General features: G+C 36.0%; 1 long non-coding RNA gene across 4 annotated transcripts; it reads left to right on the plus strand.

The window, feature by feature from the left end:
• Positions 1–6,451: 6,451 nt before the first annotated feature.
• On the plus strand, positions 6,452–11,677 carry LOC145555845 (uncharacterized). 4 transcript variants are annotated; one of them, XR_014091582.1, is made up of 4 exons: positions 6,452–6,802; positions 8,774–9,207; positions 9,322–9,514; positions 11,395–11,677. It is a non-coding gene; the product is annotated as an uncharacterized LOC145555845 (long non-coding RNA). The 4 variants fall into 4 exon arrangements; XR_014091584.1 differs by having other exon boundaries at positions 8,774–9,167; XR_014091583.1 differs by having other exon boundaries at positions 6,453–6,802; positions 8,774–8,966.
• The last annotated feature ends 1,440 nt before the right edge of the window (positions 11,678–13,117 follow it).

A 13,117-nucleotide genomic window follows, 5' to 3' on the forward strand; every position in this document is an offset into this window, starting at 1 on the left:
GAGGTAATATCCCATTTATTTTGTGAGAGTCATATGAAGATTTATAGATTCTTGGATGAGTTCATCGAGAAAGCTTATTGGGATTTAGATGAGTTTACGATGACTCTACCTCCACTCATGCACGGTTTTAAGGACTTAGGTTTTGAGATAGTTAAAGGAAAGGTTGTTTATTGTGGTACAAAGGAGGATGAAGTTGAGTCCCTTGGAGTTTTTGAGCTTGAGGGAGATGTAGATTGTGAGAGATCTTCATTTGAGAACTCTATGATTGATTTTCATGCTCTCATTGGAGATGTGAGACCTTGTGTTGAGGGAGTAGCTACCCCTTTGCCTATTTCTCATACCCCTTTTTCTCAAAGGTTTGACAACATCCTTTCTTGCCCTATTTTTCTCCCTTCCTATCTCAAAGAGCCTATTGGGGACCCCCTTGTCTATGATGATCATAATGCCCCTCATTCGTCTATTGTTGAGGAAAAGGGTGATATTGCCACCCAAAAATATTTTAGTGAGGAGGATTTGCCTTTTTCTTTTTCTTTCCATTCTTTTATTCCCCCTTCTTCTTCTTATTTTCTTGTTTTTCCTTTTGATCCCTCTTCTTCTTTATTTTGACATCTCCTTCTCACTTGCGTGCAACAATCTTGTTGCACGTCCTTTTCCCGTCATTTGCCTACCTTCTCTCTTACGAAATGTGTAGTAGTGATTTGACAAGCTCTTGCGTGCGTTGAATTATTATTTTCTAGAGCGATCAAGATTGGACCTTAAGCAAGCCTTTCTCGGGAAGTAACCCGTGTTTTATTGCTTTCATTTTCTTTTCTTTTTAGAATAGATTTTCTCTCATGGAAATGTTTGTGTGCCTTTTGATAGGTACATGACTTGATATACTTTGGTGCTTCAATTTGGATCAAGAATCAACGAAGTTTGACTCCTATCTTTGCTAGCATATGGAAGGCAAGGTTCAATTCTTAAGGAAATTAGCTTTGAAAGGTTTAATTGGGTCATTTGCGGGTATTTACACCCACCTAATATCCAGTAATATCCTTCCTTGCTCTTTCCCAAGTGGATGATGACTTGTTGGATATATGTTGGTTTGTTGGATTGATCTCCTTGTTTTCCCCTCCCATGGTTTCTATGATTTATGTTTGAGTGTATTGTCTCATTCAAGTTTGGGGGAGGGTAATCTATCATTGTTTGATGGGATTTTGATTCATGTATGCTATGCACCTTTGTATATGCTTTTCCATGTTCTATATCTTGAAAAACTCCAAAAAAAAAATGTGTTTCTATCACGGCAAATTTGCAATGTGTCTTTGTTTTGTTCTTGCATTGGACATAATACTTTTAGACTTGTGTAGTTGAATGCTTTTCTTCTTAAATGGTAATGGTGTGCACGGTTTGAGAGTATGTTTGGTTGATTCTAGGATAGAGTATGCTAAGGTAGTCGTTTAGAACTTTTGTGACCTTGAAGCCGGATTCTATTTGTTTTTGAAAATCTACAATTGCTCCATTTTGGTGAATTTGAAGCTAATAGGGAGTTTTTGCTACAACCTTGTGAGGTTTCATGATTTTCAAGCCTTCTACATATCTTGCATGAGCGGCATGGATCCTTGACTATTGCGGACCTAATCTTGAATCTTGACTCATAATTCTCAAATATGAGACAGAACCATCTAGGGAGGACAAAGGCATCTTTTCGGGGTGGTAAATATTTTTTTTTCTTTCTAGGTTTAATCTTCTTTATTGGCGTAGATCCGGATGATTGATGGAAGAAACACCAAACATATCCCAAACTTCTCGCTCCCACCGGCCGGCTGATGGAAATAGACTGACTACCGGAGATATTCGTGTTACTTCGTCTGCACTGGTTTGTACGTGAATGCGCGAATTATACCGAGTACTCAGTAAATTATAGACCACTTCAAATCTTCGTTTTTGAGAAGGATAATCAACTCCACAAATATCGATCAAAACTTGAAACCTTGTATAGGTATGATGCTAAAATTTGGATTCCTCGCTCGAGCTGGAATCTTGTGAAGAAGGTCCCCTTCAAGCGCTATGACAGCATAATCGATCATCGCATCACTTCCGTTAGTTCATTGGGTTTACATTTGCCTTCTTGCTAACCATTTGAGCCTTTTCCCTTCTTTTCAAGCCACATCTTTAGAACTTTGAGCCTTTTGTTTCTTTTTGTTCCATTTTTGGTGTTTGTGAAGCAAATGATCATGTTTTTGGAGTTTGTGGTATATAAGGCTGGATATTGGTTCTATTTGTTAGCAAGATTGTGTTTTGTGTATATTTTATGAATAATGGCAAATGTATGATAGAAAAAGCCGTCCAAAGAAAAAAAAAAGGCAAGGACATAATAAATGCAAAGTTGTAAAAGCCGTCCAAAGTTAAAAGAGGCGAGGACAATTGCTTTGAATATATATACTTTAAAAAAAAAGTGAAAAATGATAAAATTCAAAAATATTTTGATGTGATTCTTTTCCCCTTTTCAAGCATTGAGGACAATGCTTCCTTTAAGCTTGGGGGAGAAGCGTTTACGCTTTTTGTATATATGTTTGTTAGTATAGCTTTGAATATGCTTGGGGGTGTTAGTTGTTTTTGTTTGGTGACTACTTGATTGTGATTCTAAGAAAGGGCCCGTTCTTTGCTTCACTATTAGGGATACCATCAAATTTTTAAATTTTAGCCTACCCTCTACCTTTGGCCTTTACTTTACAACCATTGGGAAAGTTCTGTTAATTTGGCACTCATTTACACACTTATTGTTCACAATCGCATACCAGATCCATCCAAACACACACAATGCCTCAAATATCACGAACAAAAAAAATAATCACAAAACACAATTTTGATAATCAAATTAACAGACATTACTCAAAATGTAAATTCGGGAAAAAAAAACAAAAAAAATAATTCAAATGAAATATTAAAAGTTAGCCAAAACATTGAACTGGAAATATTAGAAAGATCAGATTATACAAAAAAAAAAAAAAATCAAAATGAAAATTCTGGCAAAAAAAAAAACAAAAATTAAAACGAAAATTAAACCACAAAAAATAGAAAATGTAAATTAAAATCAAAATTCAATCAAATAAACCCTAGATCTAAACAAATAAAGTATTCAATTACAAAAAATCAAAGAAAATAACGATAATTGACATACAAGAGAAAACGAGAGCAGCGGCGGCACCAAGAAAGCCAAAGAAAGGAGCAGTTTTATTGCCATTGAAGACAACAATAAACATGGTTGATTGATTGAATTAACATAGGAAGGTAATTGGATCTTAGAAATGGCTAGAAAACGATTAATAGGGTAAAAGGGTTTTAATGGCTAACGATAGCTTGAGGAGAGAGAAAAGGAAAGGGGAGAGAGAATTTGTGGACAACGGTGGTTGTAGATGTGGTTGCGGCTGCAGCGGTGGTTGCCTTCATCTTCAAGGAGAGAGAAAGGAGGCAAAAAGAGGAGAGTAAGATAGATAGAGAGAGAGAGAGAGAGAGAGAGAGAGAGTAAGATAGAGAGAGAGAGAGAGAGAGAGAGAGAGAGAGAGAGAGAGAGTGTGTGTGTGTGTGTGAAAGAGAGGAGAGAGAACGAATAATTGAGAGGAGCAGAAAAATGAGAGAGAATAAAATAATAACAACAAAATAAAAAGAAGAGTAAAGGGCACCGATTCAATAAAAACTGGTGCCTTTTAAGAGTAAAGGGCACTGTTTTTGTTTTTTTTTTTTTTTAAACCGATGCCCTTTTAAGCCCGTTTTTTATTTTTTAGGTCTAGGTATGCATTTTAGGCACCATTTTTTGAAAATTGGTGCCTTTTTGTTTGTTCCCATTTGTGGTTTTCTATTAGTGTCTACATTGTTGCCACTACTATGGGGTTCTTTATGCCGTGTTACAGCAAGTTTCGTAGCCCCCCTGTGGCTAGTAGTCAAGTCCCGTGGGTATCCTACCCCAGCTGAACTACCACTTGCGACTGCTGCAGACCGTGGGCACTGCTAACCATGCAGATTGATCAGTCCCGCCACATCTATACTTGTGGGCGCTGCTACCCCATCGAGCTGATCAGTCCTGCTCACATCTGACCCCTCTTTCGCGCTCATATCCTCCACAATACCCATATCCACAATCTCACGCACCCGCTCATGCCCAAGATCAGGTTTATCCTTATGCCACATTTCAAATTCATCATTACTCCTGTCAAGATCAATTCTCACTTCGGAATAATTGAACCCCACACCTGAAGTTTCCAAAAATAGGTATAGTTGCTCACTAAATTTCACATCACAGGACACAAAATACTCCTGTGTTTCTAAGTCATATAGTTGCCATCCTTTCTTCCCAAATTGATAGCCAAATTAAACACATGTTTGACTTCGAGACTCAAACTTATCATCCTAACTTCGTTGATTATGAGCATAACGGAAACACCCAAAAACATGAATAGACTCATGAGACGGAGTTTTACCAAATAACATCTCATACGGGGTTTTATATTGAAGAAGAGGACTCAATGTTCAATTAATCAAATAACAAGCTATCAAAGCACACTCATCCCAAAATTTGATCGGTAATTTCCCTTGAAATCTCAATGCCCTCGCAACATTCAAAATGTGTTGATGTTTTCTTTCGACTCTTCCATTTTTTTCGGGGGGGGTTCTAACACATAATGACTCAAAAATAATTCCATTTTTCACAAAATATTTTTAAGATGGTTAAACTCGGTGCCATTATCACTTCGAACACCTTTATATCTTTATCAAATTGACGTTTAGTAAAGCAAAAAATTGAGAAAAGACAATTCAACTTCAGTTTTATTGCTAATCAAATAAATCCTAACACATGTAGAATAATCATCTACTATTGTAAAAAAAAACTTCGCACCACGAGACAGAGCTACCTTGTAAGGACCCTACAAATTAATGTAAACCAATCAAACAAATTACTAGCTTTATTCTCACTAATTGGAAAACTATGTCTAGATTGTTTTGCACGAGGGCATACATCACACACATTATTATCTTCCTAATAGAGTTACTCACAGGCGGAAGTAACTTGAGAACTTTCTTTGACGGGTAACCCATACGTTGATGCCAAAGATCTACCACACAATCCACTGCTAGCACCTTCACCTTCGGTACACCTCGGAAAAAAATAAAGTCCATCTTGTCGTTCACTCACGCCAATCACCGTCCTCGTTAACTGGTCTTGAATAACATAAATTTTGTTAGTAAATTGTATAGTACATCTCAATTCATTACTAAGTTGAGTGACGAAAATCAAATTGCAATTTAAATGCGAAACAAACAAAACATTATAAAGCACTAAGCCACCCTCAAGAGCGACCGAACCCAATTGATTCCCATTCACCGTTTGCCCATCTTGTAATCCTGCCGGACAATTTTGTATTGTCTTGATATTTCTCATAATCGATATATCATTTGTAACATGATTAGCAGCTCTTGTATCCACAATCCATAATACACTTGCATTACCTTCTAACCGTGTCTTTGATTTATTGGTAAGCAAAACGATAATTTTTGTTCTTGATCCGATGTGACACCTGCAAGGCCTTAGGTGGAGGGTGTTTGAGTGGAAGAATCGCTATTGGCAATTGCATTATGTCCTCCCCCTTAAAGTGCATTTACTCGGTGAATGGTACTGGAACCGTTGGCTCGTCCTCCACCAGTGCCCTGACCACTCCTCCCCCCACGCCCACCTTTTCCTCCTCTGCCGGAACCCCTTCCTCCTCGCCTAGTTTCATCTCACTAGTCCGGAAAACTAATCAACTGGAAACACTTCTCCTTGTCATGACCCTCACGATTGCAGTGAGTACAAAAAAGTTTCCCTCCATCATTCGTGTCTGTCTTCACTCGAGAATCCACCTTAACATTCTCCTTCATCTTTCTATCTCGAGACCGAAGTCTTTCAGTGTTAATCACTGTTCGATAAACACTATCCATAAGAGGCAAGGGAGTTTGTGCTAACAACTGAGCTCAAATGGCTTCATATGGATCATCTAAACCAATCAAGAAATATTGCAAATAATCCTCATCCCGAATTTCCCCCACTTGCTTTGCTATATTACAAAACAAGAGCACTTTGAGACTCTACAATACTGAATTAACTCCTTCCAAATTTTGGACGAGGAAGCCCCAGTTAATCTCTGGGATAAACAAAATTTGTTTATCACATGGCATTTTGGTAAATAAATCAACAACTTTATCCAGTTATCATCACTGTAGGACCCACTTTTATGAAAAATATTGTTGATTTATTTACAAAATTGCCATGTGATAAACAAATTTTGTGAATATCAGATATTAACTTGTATTTACCCATTTTGGACATTCGACCAAAATATTCCAATCACCCACTCCGACAACGCTGTTACAAATAGAAAAGTCAATTCGTCCAATTATTTGTATCCAATAAAGAATTGAACGTTATGAATAAGCGTTCAAATTAAACCCTAACTTTCCCTTTCTCACTCACTCACTCTCTCTCCTCGAACTATATTTCCCCTTTCTCGCTCACTCTCTCTCCTCGAATCTTTCTCTCCGTCGAACTCCATTGAAGCTCCGGCGGAAATCCCTCGCAATTCCGGCCACCAGTCCTCCGCAATTTCATTCTCCCTCGCAGCCTTAGCATATACTCGCCTGATTACGGCCACCTGTCCTTGCAATTCCTTTCGGCTGCCTGAGCATCTTCTCGCCACCCGTCCTCGCAATTCCGGCCACCAGTCCTCGCAATTCCGGCCACCTGTCCTCGCAATTCCTTTCGGCTGCCTGCATCCGCCCTTACATTGCGGTATGCTAATCATTTTTTTTTAAGTTTGAGCTTTACTTATAAACCAGAAATTAACAATACAATTAGTACTCACTTTTACTAATAAACCAGAAATTAGTTTATGTTTATAATTTGACTTATTATGATAATTTAATGAGCATAGTTGATGAATTAGTTTGATTTCTTTGAGTATTTTGTGTTATCTGTAATTTTAATTAGTTCACTAGTTCAGTACATAAGGTATGCTATTAATGCTATTTTTATATGTTGTGATAATTATTGTGAAAGCTGTGAATTTTGCATTTGTTATACAATTTAGGCTTGAAGCCATTACAGGGGTTACCTTGAACTGTATATATAGCAGTCTTTCATAGGGCAGCTTTGTTATGGAATTTTACTTATCATTTAGGTGTATATTACATTGTATATATTATAGTTGATATCTTGCGCCAGATGACCTTCCTTTATATCTAGACACAAAGTTTTCTATTCTATTACATACAGTGGCGGATCCAGGATTTTTGGACTTATGAGTAACCATCAATAATTAATCACTTGTTTCAATCCAAAAATTATATTAAAAAAAGTTATATTTTACCAAAATAATTTCAATCCAAAAATAAGATATAAAAAATACATACTAGTACTATAAAACTATTAAATTAAACTAACTTTATGATTTTTTTACTTAATTAGTTTTGTGGGAAAATATTAAATTAGTTGCACAAATATAGTATAAATAAAAACAAGAATTATTAAAAAAAAAAGTGGAATAACTTAAGAGACCAGTTATTTAACATAACAGGTCTCTTTAATGAAATATGAAAGTAGCGCAAAACATTATTCATTATCAATGCCTGACAGTAGCAGCAACAAAGAGATCGCCTATTTTATATTTTAATAGGCAGTCTCTTTGATATTTATAACACAGACAGTGGTCTAAACTCAAATAGAAGCAACAAAGAGACCGCATATCTGTAATAGGCGGTCTCTTTGATTTTTTTTTTTTTTTTTTTTTTTTTTTTTGGTGCTGGTGAGCCACATGACTCACTGTGCACCTTAATAGATCCGCCCTTGATTACATAAGTGAATCCCTAGGTTGCCTTGGTAGCCCTATACTTGCCGCAAGTCGCAACTCAAAAATTTTTACAAGCACAAGTTACTCAGAATATGGTTCAGTTGCATGACATCTTATGAGAGCCTTTATTAGTTTATTTGTAATAGTAGCTTGAAAGAATGATTGTGTTTGACATTGATTGAGGACCACCTCTTGGAATTGCTTCATATAATTAGATGGGTGATATTTCTATTAGCACTTTTCACAGGAAAAGTAGGCTTATGGTCAAAAGCTTCCTAATCATAGTTTAGGAAGTGAACTAGAAGTGTGTAACTTGTGTTTAAAAAATGCAGTGTCCAGTTGGCAATAGCCAACAGCCGATTCTGGGTAGAGCAGTAGCTGGAAAACTTTGATTATGTAATTTCGGAAGTAGTTATTTGGAAGGATTAGTACTTGAAAGTCATGGTACAACAAACTAGGATCAGATTTTGATACTTCAACTCGCTGTCTAGTTAAGGCATTGACCTCTGAACGTTGCGGAGCTTAAAAAATAATAATAATAAGATGACTCGTTGTGATTTTCTGTTGCAATTTTACAGGACATGCATGATGATATGCAGAGCATAACTGATTTTTTTTTTTCCAAAGTCTGAAGACAATACTAGCTTCATTGAAAATAGATAAACTTGCTCTGACAAACTTTCATTTGTCAGCTAGATGATATTTCCCATTTGGAAAACTGTTTTTAATGTAGGTTCAATGTCAATTATGTAGCAAATTAAATCAAAATAATAAACCCTTTTTCTTCGAATTTTGTAACACTAGCGTTGATAGCATTTAGTTTTATCTCTAGTAAGCTATCATGAGTTATCAATTCAACTTGCACTGAAAAAACAGTTAATAATACTTGTCTTGTGTTTTTCTATCTGCTTCAGGGAAGGAGAACAACTCTGCTCGATTGAGTTCTCTTCCATTGAACTTGTCATCTAGATCACTACAAGTGGCAATCTGGCAAAGGATGATCTGGAGCCTAGCACCCCTACTGAAGTAACTGAACCTTGCAAGCCTGGAGCGCACTTCATCACACTTGAGAAAGTTTATGCTGAATAGCAGACACTCTACGCGGCAGTAAGAGTAAAATCTAAACATATTACATACATAAATTTTAGTAATCATAGGTGACTGACTGGATGATTCGACTAATACTTGATGTTTTTGGGACACTTGAAGTGTGGGATAAATTTAAAAAAGTGACCAAAATCATCAATTTGCAAAGATCAAATAATTTCTAAAGGCAAAAGGGAGGACACCCAAACTGTCTGTGTTCAGGTTGTGCTAAACTCGGGGTAACAAAAACTAATAATACCATGTATGATTTAGCTTTCAAGATAAAAGAGTATAAAATTTATTTGATTTTTCTGTTAGTATTGTACATTTATATAATCTATTCTATCGTATTGTGACTGAGAATTTGATCTGTTAGTCTTAGAGGAAGAAACTAAAACCAAGACTCTTCAACCTCCAGCACCACAGAGTCCACGACAAGCAGTGTAATGAGTGAAAAGCTTAAAAACCGGTCTCTTTATTGGATTTTGGCCCGTCAAACTCGTCAAGCAGATGGATCGTGAGCTATAAACCCGAAGAATGCCGAAACCTAGCAAATAGCCAATGCTATTGTAAGTGTTGTTCAAGGAACCAAGCATATTTTATTTTCAGTTACTTGTTTATACTTTTGCTGGCTGTTGCTGTTACTTTTGCTCCACCTTGATTGACTTTCCTTTTCCTTGCATAGACCCTTAAGGGTGGTTGACTTGGTTGGACCCCTTGACTTTGGACCCCTTGAGATTAGCCTATAAGTCATAAGATGAAATAGACAGTTGTTAGCCTTTAACATCTATTGATTTCACCACTTTTATTGAATTATGATTGTTTTTTGTATAAAATTGGTTAACATAGATTACATAATATTATAATTTTCCTGCAATATGTCATAAAATTAAAGCAGTTAGGCAAAAAAATATGATCTGGTATACTTTGAGAAGATAGGAAGCGAAAATGATAGAACTGATGTAATCATACTTAATGCTGCTATAAGACAAACAAATCAGAAACTTTCTTCAATCACTTTTTCTAGTGTTTTGGATTTCATTCTTCCTGTATGCTGCTGATGGATAGTACTAAAAATGACGTTATCGCCTCACCTGATCAAGCTAGTGAGTTGGGTAGCTTGGTTCCTCCACTGGTTTATGAGATTTGTGAAACACATTTTGAGGGTAGGCAAAAAGAGAGATATAATGTAGTGCATTTCTATTAGGGAAAGCATTAGCAAATAAGTAATTCATGAATTAATAGGATTGTGATGAGTAGGTAATAAGCTTGCATAAAACAAGAAATAAGTAAAAGAAATAGAACTGATTGGATTCATCAGTTTTGTTGGTCTTTTTGCAAAATTATAGGGCAACTTTCTAGACTTCAGTTTTAACAGAATGCAAGAGTAGCAAACAAGTCTTAGATGAAACCGTCTCAAAAGGAACTCCTAGTTTATCTCAAGGTTAATATAGATATATAAAATAGTTGCCATCCACTTCCATATCAGGAGGAGAAGGTCTTATATTTTGAGCCTCAACCTCTTCTCTGAGAAAATACCTTTCATCTTCTGATTTGAGTGTCCAATACTCTACCAAAAATCTGCTCTTTCTTGTTGAGCTAATAATAACTGCAGAATACCAGGATCCTTCATAGCCTGGTTCATCGCTTTTAACCTCAACCATTGTACCTCTGCCAAAACTTCTATGAGCTTCGCTTTGAGCGTGTTTTTTTTAGTTGATGAATTTCTCAACTTTAATTCATATGACAAATGCTGCAAAGCAAGAGCTCAGGATTCAGCATACATAGAAAATTGGTATATGCAGACTTAAAACATCTAATACCTGTTCTGATCAGTTCTGATTCAGTGTTCTGATCAGTTCTGATTAGTGTCCTAATCAGTTCTGATCAGTGTCCTAATCAGTTCTGATCAGTGTTTGATCAATTCAGGTCTTGGACAATGGTAATTTCTTAGCACCAGCTTCAAATCCCTTATCAACCATAACATCCCGATAGTATAATATTAAAGGGAAAGAGAACTCTGAAAGTGAATAATTGAGTTACAAAAAAATTGAAAATAGAAACTATCAAAGTCACATTCTTAACCTAGTATTTATGCCTCTCACGGTATGAACTTAACCTAGTATGTCAAGTGAGTGTCTTTTCTTCTATATATGTTCATTTACCAAAGTATCAAGTCTATATATGTTTATTTACCAAAGCTTTTTGTCTCTTTTTTTTTTTTTATTGGTACCCTTTATGGGATGTCTGGAAGTTAAATGGCCAATCATGGATATATTGCTCAATCATGTTATATCTATTGTCCACTATTGTTTCTCTTTCATTTATCTGACAATGTGCATGTAATATAGTTGTAATTCTTTAATATGAAATATGGGAAAGAAAACATATATTCTAATGATTGTTTTTATTTTGTAACCTCATTTATTTGTTTTTTTTTTTTTTGAAGGATTTTTGTCCTAGACAAACCCCTTGTGATGTTGGCAAGTTGAATGAGGTTCAAGAACAATGGGCGCAATACTTTAGATCTAAATATTTATTGAATGCATAACTATTAGGTAGAACAATGTAATATATTATTAGTGTTGTATGTGTTGGATAAAATTAAGTAAGTTTTTATTTGTAATGTATTATTTATAGCTTTATATTATTATGTCAATAATTTCCACGAATGTTTGTTCAGAATAATTGTTTATTTACAAGTATATATGTTCAGGACAAGTTTATTATCACAGGAGAATTATTATTTATTAACAATAAATATAAATAAATGTTGTCGAAATTTATATAAAAAAAAAAAATATTTTAAACACTATTTGTAACGGGCGGAAGAATTGCCCGTTTATTTGTAACGGACATATTTGTTGACCGTTACAAATAAGTACATACATATATACAACAAGCCATCATTTGTAACAGGTCAAAAAATGGTCGTTACGAATTATTCGTAACGGGCACTTGAAAATTCAATTTATTATTCGTAACGGGAACCTAAAATGACCGTTACGAATAATATGTTATTTGTAACGGACTTTTCAGGTGCCCTTTACGAAAATAGGTTATTCGTAACGGACTTTTCATGTGCCCGTTACGAATAACCCATTATTCGTAACAGACGGTGCATGTTACAAATAATAAAGGCCATCCGTAACGGCCGCATACGTAAAGGCTGTTGGTCGTTACAGATGGGCACTTTTTGCCCGTTACGGATGACCTTTTTTCCCCTAGTGTTGGATCCTCCAAACCTTACCCTTTAACTAGAATTTTGCTAAGAATTTCCACGCCCAGCCTTGTAAATTGTCCTCTTTAAGCGTAGGCGATAGATTTATCGACTCTAATGACTTTATCAATTATTGCACCTACTTTCTTCAAGAAAATCTTGTCAAAGTACTCAACAGCTAGATTAGGAATCCTAACCCAAACAGTTGAAACATTAATCTCCTCCGGGACGAAGTTTGGAGTCCACTTTCTTATAGTAAGGTACTTATCATCAATAAGCCATGGTCCCTGTGTAAGGACATAATTATAGTCATCAACATTATTAAAGAGAGCGATGAAGTATTTGCATCCAATATCCGTTAGGACTAATTCTCCCTTTAATTGCCATTTGCGTTTGAGACGCTTCATTAACCCCATGTAACCAAGGCTTCCATTAAACATCCGAATTATCATAGTGTGCCTCCAAGTTTTGCGCATTGCTATCTTCTCTACCTTGGTGAGTCGAATGATAGGGCACCTATCATTGTCCTCAATGCCTTCAGGGGGCTCATCATCATCCAATACATCCTCATCTTCAATAGTGATGTGATTCTCCATCTCAGGATGGGATGCCAATTGGGTATCCCTGATGTCTCTGAAAGACTTGGTTGTAACACCATGGATTTGGCGGGTCGTGGTATGTTGCCCTTCTGGGTTCAGGGCTGGAATTTGCCCAATTTGACCATTAGGCAACCTCACATTTTCCATCACCATTGTAGGAATATTGGGGTTCGATTTAGGATTTTCCTCTCAATTAAAGATTAGATGATTAATCTTCCTTTTAGGTTCCTTGTTGTAGACACCTAAAAATGTCTCCCCAAAACCAAACCCGATGATGAACAACCTTTCACCGCCACTATTGGTCGGGTTTAGTATTTAATCCCAAGAGTGCTTAAAAAATCGTATTTGATTAA

Source organism: Chenopodium album, chromosome 8, assembly GCF_948465745.1.
Source record: "Chenopodium album chromosome 8, dcCheAlbu1.1, whole genome shotgun sequence".
In the NCBI taxonomy this organism is placed as follows: Eukaryota; Viridiplantae; Streptophyta; class Magnoliopsida; order Caryophyllales; family Amaranthaceae; genus Chenopodium; species Chenopodium album.